The 10,000-nt window shown below is 42.0% G+C and overlaps 4 non-coding genes and 12 pseudogenes across 4 annotated transcripts; all 16 read right to left on the bottom strand.

The window, feature by feature from the left end:
• LOC132971622 (5S ribosomal RNA) overlaps window positions 1–99 on the bottom strand; it is a 109-nt pseudogene extending 10 nt beyond the window's left edge.
• A 104-nt stretch (window positions 100–203) lies between these two features.
• LOC132971752 (5S ribosomal RNA) lies at window positions 204–312 on the bottom strand (annotated as a pseudogene).
• Window positions 313–6,595: 6,283 nt separating this feature from the next.
• LOC132971688 (5S ribosomal RNA) lies at window positions 6,596–6,704 on the bottom strand (annotated as a pseudogene).
• A 123-nt stretch (window positions 6,705–6,827) lies between these two features.
• On the bottom strand, window positions 6,828–6,936 carry LOC132971568 (5S ribosomal RNA; annotated as a pseudogene).
• A 123-nt stretch (window positions 6,937–7,059) lies between these two features.
• On the bottom strand, window positions 7,060–7,168 carry LOC132971757 (5S ribosomal RNA; annotated as a pseudogene).
• Window positions 7,169–7,291: 123 nt separating this feature from the next.
• Window positions 7,292–7,400, bottom strand: LOC132971787 (5S ribosomal RNA; annotated as a pseudogene).
• Window positions 7,401–7,755: 355 nt separating this feature from the next.
• On the bottom strand, window positions 7,756–7,864 carry LOC132971630 (5S ribosomal RNA; annotated as a pseudogene).
• Window positions 7,865–7,984: 120 nt separating this feature from the next.
• LOC132971737 (5S ribosomal RNA) lies at window positions 7,985–8,093 on the bottom strand (annotated as a pseudogene).
• Window positions 8,094–8,214: 121 nt separating this feature from the next.
• Window positions 8,215–8,334, bottom strand: LOC132971533 (5S ribosomal RNA). Its single transcript, XR_009672736.1, has one exon. It is a non-coding gene; the product is annotated as a 5S ribosomal RNA (ribosomal RNA).
• A 123-nt stretch (window positions 8,335–8,457) lies between these two features.
• LOC132971486 (5S ribosomal RNA) lies at window positions 8,458–8,576 on the bottom strand. The gene has a single exon (XR_009672690.1). It is a non-coding gene; the product is annotated as a 5S ribosomal RNA (ribosomal RNA).
• Window positions 8,577–8,698: 122 nt separating this feature from the next.
• Window positions 8,699–8,817, bottom strand: LOC132971527 (5S ribosomal RNA). The gene has a single exon (XR_009672730.1). It is a non-coding gene; the product is annotated as a 5S ribosomal RNA (ribosomal RNA).
• A 121-nt stretch (window positions 8,818–8,938) lies between these two features.
• Window positions 8,939–9,047, bottom strand: LOC132971664 (5S ribosomal RNA; annotated as a pseudogene).
• A 121-nt stretch (window positions 9,048–9,168) lies between these two features.
• LOC132971657 (5S ribosomal RNA) lies at window positions 9,169–9,277 on the bottom strand (annotated as a pseudogene).
• Window positions 9,278–9,399: 122 nt separating this feature from the next.
• LOC132971652 (5S ribosomal RNA) lies at window positions 9,400–9,508 on the bottom strand (annotated as a pseudogene).
• Window positions 9,509–9,630: 122 nt separating this feature from the next.
• On the bottom strand, window positions 9,631–9,749 carry LOC132971489 (5S ribosomal RNA). The gene has a single exon (XR_009672693.1). It is a non-coding gene; the product is annotated as a 5S ribosomal RNA (ribosomal RNA).
• A 121-nt stretch (window positions 9,750–9,870) lies between these two features.
• Window positions 9,871–9,979, bottom strand: LOC132971763 (5S ribosomal RNA; annotated as a pseudogene).
• Window positions 9,980–10,000: the final 21 nt, after the last annotated feature.

The raw sequence follows: 10,000 nt of genomic DNA, 5'->3' as shown, positions 1-10,000 counted from the left end.
ACCTGGCATTCCCAGGCGGTCTCCCATCCAAGTACTAACCAGGCCCTACCCTGCTTAGCTTCCGAGATCGGACGAGTTCAGGGTGGTATGGCCGTAAGCCATTATTGTGTGCAGAAAGGGGCCTTTTAAAGTTGTCATGCCCTTGATTCTGGCTGAATTTTTGGACATGTGAATATGTCTCTATATGATAAAAAAAATGAAAAACTTTACAGCACCTGGTATTCCTAGGCGGTCTCCCATTCAAGTACTAACCAGGCCCGACCCTGCTTAGCTTCCGAGATCGGATGAGTTGAGGGTGGTATGGCCGTAAGCCATTATTGTGTGTAGAAAGGGGCCTTTTAAAGATGTCATGCCCTTGATTCTGGCTGAATTTTTGGACATGTGAATATGTCTCTATATGATAAAAAAAAAACATATGATCAAAAAAATGAAAAAGCTTACAGCACCTGGTATTCCCAGGCGGTCTCCCATCCAAGTACTACCCAGGCCCGACCCTGCTTAGCTTCCTAGATCGGACGAGATCGGGCGTGTTTTTTTTTTTTTTTTATCTTTTATTAACAAAATTACAAAAACATTTATAATTCTTTCACATCATTTACAACAAATGCTATTATAATACATACACCCTCTAAATTAAACCTCCCCTCTGACGCAAACGGCACCCTAAAAACAATAAAAACATAGCATCAGAAAAAAAAAACTCAAATCACCCCTGATACCCCCAACTCATGACAACTCTTCTGAGTCCCTCCCCCAAAGCAAACACCCCTCTGAAAACAAACCACAAAAACATACAAAAACCCCACAGTATTCTCAAAAAACCACTGAGAAAAAAAAACCCGAATCAAATCACCCATTTTCCCCATGACCAAAAAAGAAGCCCTCGTACCAAAAAAACCAAAAACAAAATAATTTAGACATCCCACATAATTCCCTCCTCGTTTACTCTACACACATTCGCACCTTCCACAAACATTCTCACAAACTCACTCTCATTCGCTATGTACAGTAATTTAAGATGTGCTTTCCATTCATTCACAAACATTCTCCACACATTCATTTTCTTACTTTCATACAGTGCATAATTCCTCCTGTTAAAAACCGCTTTTCTTGCAAAAGCCAAAATTATATTCATTACATTGTGATTTTTTTGTTTTGTTCCCACCCCCAACAACACCGACAATTCCCACCCCCTTTCATTCCAACACTCATTCTTACTGCATTTCCCCAACATTTCTCTTATTTTTCCCCAAAAATAAACCAATTCCCCACACGTAACAAACAAATGTATTAAATCCTCATCCGTACTTTCACATACACAACACTTTCTTTCATACCTCTCCTTATGGATCTGATGCAGGACGATGCAGGTAAAGATCCTCCTGTGCCTCAGTTTGAAATCTAGGTCAAATATTGCATGTGGTGTATGCGGAATGTTAATGTTCTTCCATATCATGTTGCTTGTTATGTCCGGGTATGTGTCTGTCCATTTTACTTCGGATGTGGGTTTCTGTATTCTATGTGTGATTGCGCACCTATACCAAATTTTTGTAGTGACATCTGTAATGTTGTGTTTCTTCTCCCCTAGGCACAGGGAGATCCCCCCCCACATCGTCCTGCATCACTCCCTCCTTCTCTTTGATTAATTTTTCCCATTCGCTCGACAAAGACAATTTTACATTTGCAAACACTCTCTCAATCACATCCTTTCTGCACACACACCCTTTATTTTTTAAACCCCTCACCACCATTTGTAAATCAAAATCCCCCCCACAGTTCAGTAAATCCCTTATTCTAATATATCCCGCTTTCGACATAGCTTCACACTTAATTACCCTCTCCCCATTTTTAAAATACGGGCTCGAGAGGAAGGGCAGTCGTAGCACTGACCCTCTCGTTCCGCACTCTGGTACAGTCCAGGATGAAACCTGATACCACGCACTGAGTACTTCCTGGAAAAACCGTGGCAAGTGTTTAAATGAATCCGGGTTATTGATCTGGTACAGGTTGTCCTCGTTGTAAAGTCCAAAACTGCACAGATATTGTTTGAAGTGGTTTTTCCAAACTACGTTCCGGTTCTGGTCCATAAATTTGCCTATCAATTTGACTCTTAGTGCTACTTTTTTTGTAAGTAAATCAATCAAAGCTAGCCCCCCCTGATCTTTAGCCCCTATTATTGTTTTGTGAGCTATACTCGCTGCTTTGTTTTTCCAAATAAAGTCCCTAATGGTCTTTGAAATCTCCTTAAAGGCCCAGTCCGGAAGCGTACAAGTACTCAGCGCATGATTCACTTTGGACAACACGAGAGCATTTGTTACGGCTACCCTTCCTCTCAACAATAGACCCCTCGCTTTCCACAAATTCAATGTTTTTTTAATTTTACCCACCACCTCTTTCCATGTTACATCATCACATTCATTCTCATTTTTCCCCATATTCACTCCCAACACTTTTCTTCTCTCACACACCGTTTTAAATCCCCACTTATTAACTAGATTGGATTCCTTACCTAGTAACATAATTTCTGACTTATTTTCATTTACTTTTGCCCCATATGCTCTTTCATAAGTTTGTACATGTTTTAATATCAATTCTATATCCTCCTCTCCTTTTACCATTATATTCACGTCATCTGCATACTGTATTATTTTTACGTTTTCCTTACCTATACCTTTTATGTTTACGTCTTCCGATATCAGTGCTGCCAGCGGCTCTGCTACCAAGCTGTACAACAGCGCTGACATCGGACATCCTTGTCTCACTGACCTTGATATTTTAAAAGAATCAGTTAGTTCCCCGTTACATTTTATCTTGCTTTCCGCTCCTGTATACAACATATTTATCCATTCTCTCATTCTCTCCCCGAATCCAAACTTCTCTAACACCTTCCCCATGAACCCGTGATCTACTCTGTCAAAAGCTTTATTTAAATCAATCCCTAGCCATATTCCCCCCTCCCCTTCCATATCCCTGACCGTCTGTTTTATTGAAATGATTGAGTCTGCTATGTCTCTGTTTGGTATACTGTATGATTGTGTTTGTTCTATGATTGTTCCTATTACCTCCCTGATTCTATTGGCTATTGTTTTCGCTATGATTTTGTAGTCTGTGTTGAGTAGGCTGATTGGTCTGTAGTTGTCCAGATTTTTATTGTCCCCCTTGTTTTTGTAAAAAATAGTAACCACCCCTTCCCCTAAACTTTTTGGTATATGTTTCACTTTTTCCATATATTTACTCAATTTGTTCACCAAGGGCACCAGCTGCTCTTTGAAAGCTTGGTAGAATTCCGCAGTTAGGCCATCGCTCCCAGGACTTTTGTTTTTGTTTAACCCCTCTAAAGCACTTCTGATTTCTCCCTCTGTAAACTCACAATCACACCACATTTTATCGTCCTCGCTTAGTTTTTTCTTTAAGGCACCCAAAGCTCTGTTCACACTCACGCTATCACACTCCTGTCTCGAAAACAGGCTTTCATAATAGCCCTTTACTATTTCTAAAATTCCCTTTTTATCTGTCACACTTTTACCTGCTTCATTTAATAATTCGTTTATTTCTGTTCTTTTTTGTTTTTGTTTTTCCAGACCTAAAAAAAAAGGCTGTACTCCTCTCCCCCTCATACATATATTGTATTTTACTCCTAATGGCTGCACCCCTACTCTTTTTAAGTTCAATCACTCCCAACTGTTCTTTTAAATGTATGTATTTTTCGACATCTACATTATCTACACTGTCAAGCGATGCTATTTCCTCACTTAGTTGTTTTCTCAAATTCTCTTCCTTTCTATTTTCTCTCCACTTTTTCTCTTTACTATAATTGATACACTTTTTTTTAATTCTGACTTTTACACTATCCCACCACACATTCATATCTTCACTCTCATTCCACTCATATCCCACATCATTCAACAATCTTTCCATACTTTTCACAAACATTCCATCATCCAGCAAGCTTGCATTAAAGCACCATATCCCTCCTTTACGTACATTCGTTTCTTTTCTAAACGTGATTTCTATTCCAGCGTGATCGCTCCACATATTAGTTTTATATTCAACTTCTTTAATCCACCTCACTACCTCGCATGTCACCAAAGCATAATCTATTCTAGATTGTTTTAATCTATTCAGTACAATTTGTCTCCTGGAGAACACCCTCTCCCATGGATGTAGCAATCTCCAAATATCAATGCATTGTTTCGTTATCATTATATCTTTAAGTGTCCCCCTGCTCACATCCCCCTTAAACACATTATTTTTTGACACATCGGTGGGTGTCATCGCCACATTAAAGTCACCGATTATTATACAATTCCTTTCCCACCATTTGCTTATTGCAATGAAGAATGTTTTCCTTTCTTTTTCTCCATTCGGTGCATATATATTTATGATTCTTATATTTTTCGTTTCATACACACAGTCTATTACTATTATTCTTCCTTCTTTGTCTCCATAAACCAAATTTACCCCTGTTACCCGACCCGTTTTGACTAAAACCGCCACTCCTCTCGCCCTCGACGTGCCATTGGAGCAGAAAATATGGCCCACAAAGTCTTTTTTTATGTCTTCCACCAGGGAATCATCCCACCTGGTCTCCTGCAGGCACAAAACGTCATTCTGCAAGGAAAGAATCGCATGTCTTTTTTCTTTGTTCCTTAGTCCATTCACGTTTATCGAAAATAAATTAAAGGCCATTATCATAAAAATAAAAACAAAAAAAAAGGATTTACAGGGGTTATTGTCAGTCATTATTTGTCCTTACATTTCAATTTTTTCACCAACTTTTTTCGTTGTCCAAGACTTAGTCTTTTTTGCGCACTCGCCAGTTCACTCACATCCATTTCGCTGTCCGTTTCATTGGGACTGGTGCTTTTACCCGTATTATTTAGCGTGATTTTTCTCCCTCCCGCCTGTCCAACACCACTCTCAGGCATCTCCCTCCCCTCTGTGATCATGCTTACCCCCGGGTCTTCTGCCACGTCCCTTCCGTCTCCTTTTTTCCCTCTCTCGCTCGTTTTTCGCTGCTTCTGCTGTCCTCCCTCTCCAGCCAGCTCCGGCGTCTCCAGCTCGCACTCTGACGCCCGTTCTCCTCCGCTCTCTCCGCTCTGCTCCATTTCTCCGTCACTGTTCTCGTCTTCTCTGATCTCCTTCCTGCTTGCTCCGATCACCTCCTTCTCCTCCGCCTCCTCCTCGTACACCTCCTCCGCCTCGTCTTCATCCTCGTACACCTCCTCCACCTCGTTCTTGCTTTCCTCTCCGTTCTCACACTCACATTCATTTTCTCTTTTTTTACAGTTTGTGCATTTTGTGCTGTTCGCGCTGCACTCTCGCGCAAAGTGTCCCTGCACCCCACAGTTGTGGCACATAAATTCTGGACACTCTCTCAGGATGTGTCCCGGCTGGATGCACATCCTGCACACTTTTTGTTGTCTATCATGTATTACTCTAAAGTATTCGTTCCCCATCACAGTGTTAAACTTTGTGGAGTAAGGGAGTGACTGTACCTGGTCATTAAATCTGACCCGGACAAACCTCGTTCCGTCAGCTATCATTGTTCCAGGCCACATTCTGCGTTTTATTGGTGATGTCGGTTTCACTCCCCATCCCGTCAGCTTCCAAACTATTTCTTCATCTGTGATATACGCTGGCAGGTTTAAAAAAGACACCACCAGCTCATCATTATTTAGTTCTCTCGCCACGACTCTGGTCTCTCCGATTTTAAATCCATCCAGCAGCCTTTCCTTTCCTTTAATGTTGCTCACCGTCACCTCCAGTTTTTCAGGTCCCAGGGTTCTGCACGCCAGCAGGCCCCCACAGATCATTTTTATGTTGCTCATGACGTGATTTAGAGGAACTTTGTCTCCCACCATTTCAATGTTTAGTGTTAGTTTTCTCTCAAAAGACACTTTTGCTTCCTCTTTTTCTGCTCTCTCGCCACCTCTCCCATTCTCTGCATGCGGAGCAATCAGCCCGCCGCTCCTCTCTCTTCCTCTCTCTCCGTCATCCATTCCGTTCCCTGTTTCATTTGTCGTTTTCATCCGTCCTTTTTGTCCGTCGTTCTTCTCGTTGTCGTTTAATCCATTCCTTTGTTTCAGTGCCATGTTTGTTTGTTCACGTTGTTGTCCGTTCTCTTTTCCTTTTTCCATCTCTCCAGTCCGTGGTCCTGTCATCTTTGTGATCCGTCCGTGTGAGTTTGCTCGCGACATACGAGCAAACATTCACAAAAAAAAAAAATTCTTCACAAAATTGTGGAAAAAAACAGGAAAAAAAGGTGAAAAGAAAAACGATCCCCCTAACAGTCAGTGACTGCTGGGGGACATTCACTCACAATCTGAGGTATTTAAATAAATCCAAAGCGCATCCAAAAAACAAACAAATTAGTCCAGCTGTCCTGCTCAGTACTGACACGTCAGCTCTCCTTCAGCACCACACAAACTCTGACAGCAAAAGGGGCATGTTCAGGGTGGTATGGCCATAAGCCATTATTGTGTGCAGACAGGGGCTTTTTAAAGATGTCATGCCCTTGATTCTGGCTGAATTTTTGGACATGTGAATATGTCTCTCTATGATAAAAAAAAACATATGATCAAAAAAATGAAAAAGCATACAGCACCTGGTATTCCCAGGCGGTCTCCCATCCAAGTACTAACCAGGTCCGACCCTGCTTAGCTTCCGAGATCGGATGAGTTCAGGGTTGTATGGCCGTAAGCCATTATTGTGTGCAGAAAGGGGCCTTTTAAAGATGTCATGCCCTTGATTCTGGCTGAATTTTTGGACATGTGAATATGTCTCCTAATGATTAAAAAAAAAACATATGATCAAAAAAATGAAACAGCTTACAGCATCTGGTATTCCCAGGCGGTCTCCCATCCAAGTACTAACCAGACCCAACCCTGCATAGCTTCCGAGATCGGGCGTGTTCAGGGTGGTATGGCTGTAAGCCATTATTGTGTGCAGACAGGGGCCTTTTAAAGATGTCATGCCCTTGATTCTGGCTGAATTTTTGGACATGTGAATATGTCTCTATATGATTAAAAAAAAAACATATGATCAAAAAAATGAAACAGCTTACAGCACCTGGTATTCCCAGGCGGTCTCCCATCCAAGTACTAACCAGGCCCGACCCTGCTTAGCTTCCGAGATCGCATTAGCTCAGGGTTGTATGGCCGTAAGCCATTATTGTGTGCAGAAAGAGGCCTTTTAAAGATGTCATGCCCTTGATTCTGGCTGAATTTTTGGACATGTGAATATGTCTCTCTATGATAAGAAAAAAAACATATGATCAAAAAAATGAAAAAGCTTACAGCACCTGGTATTCCCAGGCAGTCTCCAATCCAAGTACTAACCAGGTCGGACCCTACTTAGCTTCCGAGATCGGACGAGTTCAGGGTGGTATGGCCGTAAGCCATTATTGTGTGCAAAAAGGGGCCTTTTAAAGATGTCATGCCCTTGATTCTGGCTGAATTTTTGGACATGTGAATATGTCTCTATATGATAAAAAAAAACATATGATCAAAAAAAATGAAAAACTTTACAGCACCTGGTATTCCCTGGCAGTCTCCCATCCAAGTACTAACCAGTCCCGACCCTGCTTAGCTTCCGAGATCGGAGAATTTCAGGGTTGTATGGCCGTAAGCCTTTATTGCGTGCAGAAAGGGGCCTTTTAAAGATGTCATGCCCTTGATTCTGGCTGAATTTTTGGACATGTGAATATCTCTCTATATGATAAAAAAAAAAACATATGATAAAAAAAAATGAAAATGCTTACAGCACCTGGTATTCCCGGGCGGTCTCCCGTCCAAGTACTAACCAGGCCCGACCCTGTTTAGCTTCCGAGATCGGATGAGTTCAGGGTGGTATGGCCGTAAGCCATAATTGTGTGCAGAAAGGGTCCTTTTAAAGATGTCATTCCCTTGATTCTGGCTGAATTTTTGGACATGTGAATATGTCTCTCTATGATAAAAAAAACATATGATCAAAAAAATGAAAAAGCTTACAGCATCTGGTATTCCCAGGCGGTCTCCCATCCAAGTACTAACCAGGCCCGACCCTGCTTAGCTTACGAGATCGGACGAGTTCAGGGTGGTTTGGCCGTAAGCCATTATTGTGTGCAGAAAGGGGCCTTTTAAAGATGTCATGCCCTTGATTCTGGCTGAATTTTTGGACATGTGAATATGTCTCTATATGATAAAAAGAAACATTTGATCAAAAAAATGAAACAGCTTACAGCATCTGGTATTCCACAGGCGGTCTCCCATCCAAGTACTAACCAGGCCCGACCATGCTTAGCTTCCGAGATCGGACGAGATCGGGCGTGTTCAGGATGGTATGGCCGTAAGCCATTATTGTGTGCAGACAGGGGCCTTTTAAAGATGTCATGCCCTTGATTCTGGCTGAATTTTTGGACATGTGAATATGTCTCTCTATGATAAAAAAAAAAACATATGATCAAAAAAATGAAAAAGCTTACAGCACCTGGTATTCCCAGGCGGTCTCCCATCCAAGTACTAACCAGGCACGACCCTGCTTAGCTTACGAGATCGGACGAGATCGGGCGTGTTAAGGGTGGTATGGCCGTAAGCCATTATTGTGTGCAGAAAGGGGCCTTTTAAAGATGTCATGCCCTTGATTCTGGCTGAATTTTTGGACATGTGAATATGTCTCTATATGATAAAAAAAAAACATATGATCAAAAAAATGAAAAAGCTTACAGCACCTGGTATTCCCAGGCGGTCTCCCATCCAAGTACTAACCAGGCCCTACCCTGCTTAGCATCCGAGATCGGACGAGATAGGGCCTGTTCAGGGTGATATGGCCGTAAGCCATTATTGCGTGCAGAAAGGGGCCTTTTAAAGATGTCATGCCCTTGATTCTGGCTGAATTTTTGGACATGTGAATATGTCTCTATATGATAAAAAAAAACATATGATCAAAAAAATGAAAAAGCTTACAGCACCTGGTATTCCCAGGCGGTCTCCCATCCAAGTACTAACCAGGCCCGACCCTGCTTAGCTTCCGAGATCTGACGAGTTTAGGGTGGTATGGCCGTAAGCCATTATTGTGTGCAGAAAGGGGCCTTTTAAAGATGTCATGCCCTTGATTCTGGTTGAATTTGTGGACATGTGAATATGTCTCTATATGATAAAAAAAAACATATGATCAAAAAAATGAAAAAGCTTACAGCACCTGGTATTCCCAGGCGGTCTCCCATCCAAGTACTAACTAGGCCCGACCATGCTTAGCTTCCGAGATCGGATGAGATCAGGGTGGTATGGCCGTAAGCCATTATTGTGTGTTGAAAGGGGCCTTTTAAAGATGTCATGCCCTTGATTCTGGCTGAATTTTTGGACATGTGAATATGTCTCTATATGATAAAAAAAAAACATATGATCAAAAAAATGAAATACCTTACAGCACCTGGTATTCCCAGGCGGTCTCCCGTCCAAGTACTAACCAGGCCCGACCCTGTTTAGCTTCCGAGATCGGATGAGTTCAGGGTGGTATGGCCGTAAGCCATAATTGTGTGCAGAAAGGGGCCTTTTAAAGATGTCATTCCCTTGATTCTGGCTGAATTTTTGGACATGTGAATATGTCTCTATATGATAAAAAAAATAAATATGATCAAAAAAATGAAAAAGCTTACAGCACCTGATATTCCCAGGCGGTCTCCCATCCAAGTACTAACCAGGCCCGACCCTGCTTAACTTCCGAGATCTGACGAGATCGGGCGTGTTCAGGGTGGTATGGCCGTAAGCCATTGTTGTGTGCAGAAAGGGGCCTTTTAAAGATGTCATGCCCTTGATTCTGGCTGAATTTTTGGACATGTGAATATGTCTCTCTATGATAAAAAAAAACATATGATCAAAAAAATGAAAAAGCTTACAGCACCTGGTATTCCCAGGCGGTCTCCCATCCAAGTACTAACCAGGCCTGACCCTGCTTAGCTTCCGAGATCCGACTAGTTCAGGGTTGTATGGCCGTAAGCCATTATTGTGTGTGGAAAGGG

The sequence above is a fragment of the Labrus mixtus genome, unplaced genomic scaffold (genome assembly GCF_963584025.1).
Source record: "Labrus mixtus unplaced genomic scaffold, fLabMix1.1 SCAFFOLD_93, whole genome shotgun sequence".
Classification (NCBI taxonomy): Eukaryota; Metazoa; Chordata; class Actinopteri; order Labriformes; family Labridae; genus Labrus; species Labrus mixtus.
Note: the sequence above shows the minus strand (reverse complement) of the source record. Positions and strands in the feature narration are given on the sequence as shown.